Below are 9,748 nucleotides of genomic sequence, written 5' to 3' on the forward strand. Positions count from 1 at the left end.
ATTAATCATTTCTGCTGAAGACTGTAGGCACAATACCTGTATTTGCTCACCAGGGTGCATCTCCTCAGGCTGCTGGCAGTTTCTTACCATGTGTCTGTAGAGCACTCAGCCCAGCTGAACCCACTTACCCTCTCTGTTCAAAAACCTGTGACTTGGCCTGGACAAAACCTCTCCTGCATGATCCACTCATGCCAAGACTGCCATGCACAGTGTTGAGGAAGCTGAAATTAGAACAGGAGAGACTGGGAGACAGACTGAGAAAGGTATAAAGAGTTGTCTTCATGCCACGCTGCTTGGGTATTGGGCCCTGGACAGATGGGAATCTCAGCTGGGCAGTCAGCAGGTACCATCAGCCTGACTTCCAGCATTACTCAGGCTTTTCCTCTACCCTCTGATCCAATGGTCTACTTCCAGAGCACTTCAGTGGTTTGTTATGGTTTTTAAAATTATTTGGAGATAGTATTTTTCCCTTCACATGAACAAACAAACAAACAGGCATCCAGGCTTTCAAACAAGTTTTTCCTTCCTGTGACATCTCAAAATACTGGAAAGTTAGCAGACAGGAAACATCTGTGCAAGTAGCTGTCCTGTTACATAAACAGTTCAGTAATTTTTTATGAAGCTTTCTCAAATAGAAGGAAATCAGCAGGTCAATTATCAGCAAGAGGCAAATATTTTTAATTACCTTGCAGGGAGGATTATGTCTCCTCTGTTTAATTCTCAGTGTCTCACTGACAACCTAATTAGCAAGCAGCATCACTGGAAGAGCAGACCTGAAGTTATGTGGCTTTACTCACCCAGGAATCAAACACCCACTTCATTTTCCTCTGTCATTTTATTGATTTCTCTGCTAACCAGATCTCACCAAAGTGTAGTTGATCTGGAAGAGACAAAATCATACAGTGTGCCATCAGCAGCTCTCCCTCATGATTTCAAGCACAGTTCATCAGAGACTTCAGTGTTACATCATCTTCTTTAAAAGAAGTGTTGGTAGAGATTTTAGGTGGAGGACTCTTGGCTCCTCATTAACTGAAATCAGTGTACTTCATATATTATAGTTTATACATGGTATGTTGCATATTAAACATTATAATAGTTTTACTTGTCTCTCTTCTCCAGGAAGAATACACCAATACACGTGATCTGCATTTGAGCTGCCAAGGCAATGGAAGTAGCACCACAAGAACTTCTGATGTGCATGAGAACAGAGTCAGGCCCCAAACATGAAATATCACATGAACAAGGAATTGTCCTTCCAAGACAATTTATGCTCTCCTATTGGAAGTACGCCTTAGGTGAATTTGAGTACGTTCCTGAGGATGGGATTTAGGTGGCATCACAAATCAGCAGTGGTGAACTGGAATTTTGATTGTGAAGAAAAACAAAAATGATGGAATCTGAAAGGAAACAATAACCATATGTCATGTCCTCTCTGAATCCAATTCTTTTTTATATTCCTCATCCCCATGGGCAAAAGCACCTACATGGTGAATAAGACCAACAGAATCTACTTCCTAGTGGAAGCAGACTAAGCTAGTTTCTATGGGTAAAATGGTGAATTATAGCTTTCCACATTCAACCTGTCCCTGGACATGGAGACCAAACCCCCTTTGGAACAGGTCGGATGTTGCTTTGTGAGCTATCATAAAGAGACTTAATTTGTGCCTCATATCCACCTGATGGTCAAGTTGTAGCGTGCCAGACCACAAGAGATACTAATTACCAGCAGCAAAAATCACACTATTCTTGCCAGTTTGTATTCCTGGAAAATCTAGCTTTGAGGGATGTCAGACTCAACATCATGAACAGATGGTATTTCTGTCTGAAGAGGAGACATGTCCTTGATCAGTCTTTCACTGCTTAGGGTGCTGATGCTTTTGTTTCTCATCCAACAGTCTTCACACAAGGACTAAGGCTTTACAAGGCAGCACTCGGTCTACAAGGATGATTAAGACCTGGAAATACAGGCAGAAAAGCAATGTCAGGATGATATAGTTCATGTCCTTTCAAAATATCTTGGATATAGATGTGATCTCTTGAAAGATTTTTTGACTTGCAAAAACTTTTGGACCCCTCATGGTTCAGTCTGCAGTACAACAGTGGAACATTTCACAAGATGAGTCCTTAACTCTTCAGAGCAGCAAAATAAGCAAGAATGAAGTGAGAATTAAAGATCAGAACTGGAAGTCCTTACATGAAGGTCTGTAAACTTTTTCAGTGGGTATCCTATCTCCTCAACTGCAGGTTGTGTGAAAAAACCAGTCTGTTCAGATCCTTCTGTGGCTTAGCCAGATCCCATATATCTTCACAGTATTTGTTGCAGTTACTTCAGCAAGCCATGAACAAGGTTTGTAGGATGCTGCCTTGTGAGTATTTACCCTCTGGAAGAGAGCAGATGTCTGCAGCCTTCATATGGAATATCAAGTTATAACACAGCATAGCACAGACCATTAATCACATCCTTAAATGAAGTGATTATAAGGTCATCACGTCAAACATTGCCTAGCACCGTTGTGCCTGCACAAGTTTTATTTTACACAGAGCCTGGAGAAGCATCTGTTTAAAACACTTGACTCCAACTCATTAGCTCTGCCACAAAGCCACTCTCCCAATACACTTAATCTTTCTGCCTCTCTGTTCCTATACCACCCTCCCAGCGTCCTCACCGAACACACTGAGCGGTTTTGCCTGTTCCTCGAAGTACCTGCTGTCAGCATGGATTCAGCTCTCAGACACCGCAGATCAGAAGTCCTGTGTTTGCCTGGAACAGACACAGAGAAACACACATCCCTCACCAGACCCCATAACTACCCACTGGTTCCATAGGGAGCAACTGCTTCTCACAGGTTTGAGATTAGCTGCATGTGGTAGACATCCAGCTAATGCCTTCGAGAGCAAGACCTTTTTGCCTTCAGAAGCAGGATCCAGAGAAGGAAAAGAAATCCTGTGATAATTATGTGCCATGAAAAATATGGCAGCTCATACATGATTAATTCAGCAGGCTTTGGAGAAAGATCCTCAGCAGAAAGCAGCAGTCACCTACTGCAAAGAGCAGTCACCAGTGTTAACCCTCAAGACAACTGAGGGTTAACACTTTTCTTTTAAGCTACTGGCACAAAACAGCTTCCTATACCACCACACCATGTATGGACTTCTGCGATCCATAAAGGGGTAAATTAAGAAACACACCTCTCTCCTATGGCACACACCATTTAGAGACATGCGAGCAGGTATTGGTATCAGTGGGTTCAGAGCAGTGGGGTCTGGATGACCATCACCAGGCTGTAGCTCTGCCAGCAGATATGAGGAAGCACTACTCACCTACTACAGCTGAGTGAATACCTGATGGGGCAGGACAAGAGCTAGACAGAGGCACCTTAAGACATGGTTTAGTGCTGTTTAATTTTGTAAGTCACTGAAATTGCACTATTTCCCTTTCCCATCCCGCGTACAGACAGTGCAGGTGGGAAAAGCTGCCTTGAGCATCAGTGGGACCCTGCTAACTCCTCACACAGCAGACTGATGCAAATGAGGTAAGAATTAAACACAAGGCACTCAGCTATCATTACTACCAGGATAATGTGGAGTTCTGATGAAATCTGACATGCTCTTTAGCAAGACGTGTAAAGCTGAGAAATCATAAAGGGCTGTTGAAAGCAGACGTTGGTTTACAAGACCACTTTTCCAGTCCCACAGATGTGGTCAGAGCCAGATACTCTTTCCCTCATCATCTTTTAGTTTGCTTTTTGTAACACTAACATTTCATGTCTTCCACAGAGATCAGGGACTGCATGTATGTTTATGTGCCCAGTGCTACATAAACACACAGATGTAAGGGATTTGTGTCTCAAAGAGGACAGAGGAATGGTGATAAACACATTTGACAGAGTAGGAAACTGTGGTGGAGAAGCTTTCCAGGGTTTGTGCATCATCCAGAGACACAGCACAACAGCAAAAATGCTGTGAACATTGCATCCCACCCCATCACCCAGGGGACTGGCAGCCATCAGCTGTGCACTCAGCTTCTCTAAGGTCTGCAGGAGATAAGGGTTTCACTCTTTTTCTCACTAAATCATTCGTAAAAAGAGAGTAAGGACTGTTAACCTGTCTGTGTGAGGAGCCACTGTTTGTCTATTCTTGTGCAGTAGAAGTGGTGCCTAGAATTATTCACCACCATTTTAAGCAAATTGGAAAAAATAGTCTGTGTATCCAATATCCTGAAGATCAAACAGTGCAATAAGCAAACCGGCATTTGAGGCTGAGGGTAAGAAACTGCAGCTGGGAGAAAAGCCTGGCCAGCACTGATTTGACTGGGAGGTCAGTGCTATAGCAGACTGTGGGGGAAAGATCTGCAGGACTTAGTGAAGCCAGGGTGCATTTGCAACAATTTTCTCATGCCCAGCAAGTAAGAGATTGCCCTAAAAAAATTGCTATGTGTTTGGACACAGGATGAATTCACCAGCTGTTTTCTGAAAAACCTAAAATGCCACAAACTTGATTAAGAAAGAGAAAGAAAAATAAATAAACCCAACTAACAGAAAGTCCTTGAATGCCTCTTCCTGTGACTATTTAAAAGGAGTGAAATTGTGTCCTCTGAATAGAAGGTTCCCCTTCATCATTTACATGTGCTCTCTAATTGATCATTAGTTTCTCTAAAAAAGGACAAGGGTTGATGGAAGCATTCCCCTGGCTTTCTGGTCAGATGAGGACTAAATGTTCCCTACCTCCTCAGAGACAGGAATGGGGATCTGAGCTTCTGCTTAGCATTTATTTTCAGTTCTGACCTGCAGTCCCTGCCCAGCCAACACACGGTTTACCTTCAAGGAAGAAAGCCCCTTCCTAATGACTGTTGCTGGTTTTCATGCAGACTTGCTTTTCCCATCTCTGCTCAGGTTCTGACTCTGCACACTCCCATCCCCTTCCAATTACAGACTGAACTGTGTTAGCAGCGCCATGCAGTAATTTTACCGTGGGATCACACAGGCTGGGAGCATACACACAGCCAGCTCTAGAGATTCAGCTAACGAGAGGCACCTCGTTAAGTACCTCGGAGAGAGCTTTCAGCTGATGTGTTTTCCTTTGCACTCGAGATGGGCCCGGAGCACTCACATGGAGTGCTGAAAGGAGCCTGCTCACAACTGCTACCTCATTAAATGCAGTAACTCAACGACTTGCCACATCTGATGGTCTGTCAATAACTAAGCATGCCCCTCATTACTCCTTGCTGATCCTTTAGCCAGACTTTTAACCACCACCTTGCTGTCCTCTTTCCTCCACTGAAATTATTGGGGGCACTCCTTGTATGTGCCCCCAGCCTTCCCCCCCTGCTACTGCAGCTGCCAAGCTGCCTACTAGATAAATCAGCGCTGCTCTGGCAGGGAAGAAGCTCATCAGATGGTCTCCAGCATCTTCTCTAGGGCCTCCATCCTCCTGAAAATCTTCAGCTTACCAAGGGCACCACATCTCTGTCTCCAGGCTTTTGCCAGCAGCTTGCCCACAAGGAATCTGATCCCTTAGCTATGCCAGGCACTGCTCAGGGCATTCCCAGGCACAGAAGGATCACAGGCTCACCTGGGTATTTTTTACATTTAAACCCATTTTATAAAATTGGAGGCAAATGCTCCCCCCATCCCTAACTCACCTGGGAGGAATCTTCTGTTGGCTCCTCTGCATGCTCAAATGAGTGCAATTTGATGCTGGGTGGATTGAAAGTACACTGGTACTTTCCTGTGAGATTTTCTGCTCACTGCTGGGGCTTGTACAACACCTACTCATCTCAGTGGGAAATGGTATATGCTTCATAGAAAGAGCAAAAAAGCCAAAGTACTGAGTATGTGCAGTTCTCAAGCAGTTCTGTATGCAACTGCAGCTTATTCCTGATTCAATAACATGGTGATCTCAACTTCTGGAGAGATGGATTAAATCAATGATTAATTTAAAGTAATTTATACCTTTTATAACCATTCAAGACTGTTTCCTAGGCCTGAGACCTGCAAGCCATGCTGGATCAATGCCTGGAAATCTTTGAGCATTATTTCAGGTGTAACTATTTATCCTCCATAGCACAGCAACATCCTCATTGCTAAGGAAACAGTTCTGTCCTTGGCTCAGCCAGATTGCTGTTTTCTGGCATTTTGGGTCCAGTTTATGGATTTACTCCTTCCAGGAGTCATCCAGCAGGTCTGGGGATGTACAAGTGCAGTACATGCAGAGATGCTTTTATCATCTAACTCATCCCTGTGGCTCCTCTGTAGCTGCTTCTGTACAGCCTTAGCCTACTCTTGACAGAGAGACAAAGACCAGGGTCCCCAGGGTACACAGCTCCCTGCAGGCAAACACTCAAGGGGTTCTGGAGCAGCCCAGAGATCAAGAGGCACTTGCAAACTCAAGCATTCCTTGCATTTACCATGCAAAAGAGTTTTGGTTGGTTTTTTCCTCATCAGATTTTACTCAGCTCCACATCACCCACAACACAGACCAGGGATTTCTGCACCAGACTGGGACTGAGAAAAGGTTGTTGTGACTTAGGAAATGAGGAGATCTGCTCTTTTCTTCCTACCTCTGCCCTGAATCCCACATGGCACCTTTGGAAGGACACGATCTCTCTGCACCTTGCTCACCTCTTTTGCAACACATGGCTAGTTATATTTTGAGCCTCTCAGTCTCCCTGGTTCATCAATTCAGCCATAAGCTCTCCTGCTCTGCACCTTGCTTCAAGTCTGCAGTCATCTGAATGACCAGAGGAATAGAAACAGCTGCAGAGGGACTGAACTGATGATGACCTGGTTTTATAGATATCACAGAGTTGACTCTAATACACCTGAGTGGCAGAAGTGTCTGTATGGGGAGGGAGGAGCAGAAGAATTGACTGCAGGAGAAATAAACATTAAAAAAATTAATGCAATACAATTTCCCCAGATAGCACTTGACTGGCTAGTTATACCACAAGTGGCGGGTTTGTTAGAAAGCATTCATAAAACCTGCAGTATAATCCAGGAGAATTCATAGGAAGTATTACACAGGAATTTACAGGTTGGCTGCAGTTTTAAACTCTCAGTATTGAGGCTCAGTTCCAGAAGACAGATGCTGGGGTGGGCTGGAAGCTCTGTCGGCTCTCCAACACAGGTAGGAGGAGAAAAATCAGAGAGAAAAGCCTCCTTTGGGGTCACAGGAATCTCTGTGGGACTTAACATTATGCCAGTAAGGTACTGGAGCATTTGAATTGGTTGCTGGTCCCTCCAAGGCAGAGAGAATTGCCCCACACATTGATTCAGGTTTGGATCTGGCTTTTTCATTTACTAGAGCACAAATCAAATGGGTGTTTTATTTTAGCCCTCCCAACTGTACCCCCAGTCCTTGTGAGAGCAGGAGGCAGGACACATAAAGGGCAGGAACAGCACATTCCCAGCACAGAGCAGAGAAGAACAGACAGAGAAACAAAAGCAAAGCAGGAAGACACACAAATACACACACATGAACAGCACCATGTGAGCCTCACTTCTGAAGGAAACCTGGCAAAAAAAAAAAAAGATAATAATAAAATAATATGCAGATCCTTGCTAGCTGGGCCCAGCAATAGGCATGTGCATCTGCCCAGGCATGTCAGAGCTCTGCTTCTGTGACTCCCCAACTACAGGTCTGTACCAATGAGCAGCCAGGGTCAAATTTACTGTGCAGGGTATGGGATGAGGGAGAGGTGATGCTCCAAGCCTCTGCCTCATTTTGCATTGAGCAGGGGTCACCCAGGCACCTGCCCACACCATGGCTGCATCCAGCCCCACTGGGCATCCAGCTGATCCCTCTGCAGCAAGGTGGAGGGAAGGGAGGGAAGTCAATGTAAAGGATGGAGAAAAATAGCAGTAGTCAGCCAAGAATTAAATACTCTGAGAAAGTGCCAGCAACCACCCCTTCTGCTTGTTATCATTCCTTTTCCATTTGCTTTTAATTTGCTCAACCTATAATTTGTTAAACAGGCTTCCCAGTAGGTATAATCTCAGAGCTGACTGCTATGCAGGTGCTGCTTCTAGCCTGGAGCAGAGAGAAACATATCAACATCAAGACAGCCATGGCCAGGAAAGCTGCTGATTTCACTGAGAAGATACTAAAGATAAACTCTGTCCTGATTCCTGTGGCTGAAATGGCATTAAAAATCACAATGCAGACAGAACACTACTCAGACCAAAGATTAAATATGATGTTAACAATGCAGGGACACAAACTCAGGGGACTTTCTTGGAACCCAGAGAGTCCCAATTTTTCAAGGCAGATAGCTGCCTCTCTTTTCTGTATTTGCAGCCCAGCACTGGATAACATGGTTCCTTGAGTGGACATGTGAGTAGCAGAACCAGGCAGAACTGATCAGAAACCTCTCAAACCCTTGCTGCACCAAGAAAATCATACAAGGTTCCATCCAAAACATCTTAGGTACCATGAATCTAAGCTGATTTTCTTGCAAAGACTGGATGCCTACTATCCTCCTAGACTGATTAAGAATTGGCATCAGGTCCCACAGCCTGCTGAAATGTGGATTAAGCAAGGCAGAGCTCCCAGCTTTCCAGCAGAGACCTTGGAGCCTGGAGATGGATACAGAGATCCCAGAGAAACATCAATCCTTAAAAAGCCACTGAAAGAAACCAGAGTCAACACAAAACCCACAGACATCCCAGAGAAGATACAAGGCCTGAGAGCATGCAGCTCACCCAAAAACATGACTCCAAACTGAAATCTGTCCTGAAGAAAAAATGGATTTTTAAGCTTACTTTAGGCACTCAAGGACAGCTGCAATACCCAAACATAAATAACAAAAGCTATTTGGCTGCTTAGATAATTTTTGATGGGAGAGAAGTGGCATGATGAGACCAGAACGCTCATCAGTTTGTTTGGAAAAGGAATCCACAATAAGGTATCAGCTTCTGACACCTGCTAAATCTTTATTTTCCCTTCTGAGTGCCCATGGACACCCAGTGAATGTTATGGGTTAGACATCCAGTGTCTGGGTGTCATTTGGGTGTGAAGGACAGATTGACTTCAGATTGCTTTGTAAGATGAGCCCAAGCCCCCACTTTCCTCTGCTTTCTTTTGCTTTCCGTAAAATTCCCTTGGCTAGTCAGCACCATTGCAAGGTAAGCTGTATTTTTGACCCTTTTGAAGACATTCTTTCTAGCTGTTTTTGGAGTGCAGTCCCACATCTCCAGCACCACAGGCCCCAACTCTGGCTCTGGGACCACAGCAAGGCTGAGTGGAGAAATGTGCCATAAGGCAGAGGAAGACTTTGTGACTGGTTTTGGTGACCTGCCACTAGAAAGCAGAAGATGGAAATGGATATTCATCACCTGCTGTGCTGAACCCTTTGGTCACTGATTCAGGAAGCAGGAGCCCTTCCCAAGACTGCAGCTGACACATCCCACCTAGAAAGCTCTAACTTTGCAAGCAATTATTTCAGGATGAAGATGAGCTGCTGTTTCTCTCTGTAAGTCTTAGAGCAGTGTCATCCAGTGTTATTCACTCACTCTCCTGCTTTCATCTGTCATAGGAAGCAAACATCAGCTCTCTGAGGCCAGACAACTTCCACTCAGGTTTCACAATCAACTAATTATTGCAAAGGGTTAGGAAATAGAAACCAGCCTGGGATCATACCAGACCTGGGCCAGGAAAGTTCTCAAGTTCATCCGCTGTAGTTAAGCTGCCTTTCACAAGCTGAACAAGAAAGATTACTCAAGATAATTGTTATTGCAGCTTTGAGCCAACA

This window comes from Pithys albifrons, chromosome 10 (assembly GCF_047495875.1).
Source record: "Pithys albifrons albifrons isolate INPA30051 chromosome 10, PitAlb_v1, whole genome shotgun sequence".
In the NCBI taxonomy this organism is placed as follows: domain Eukaryota; kingdom Metazoa; phylum Chordata; class Aves; order Passeriformes; family Thamnophilidae; genus Pithys; species Pithys albifrons.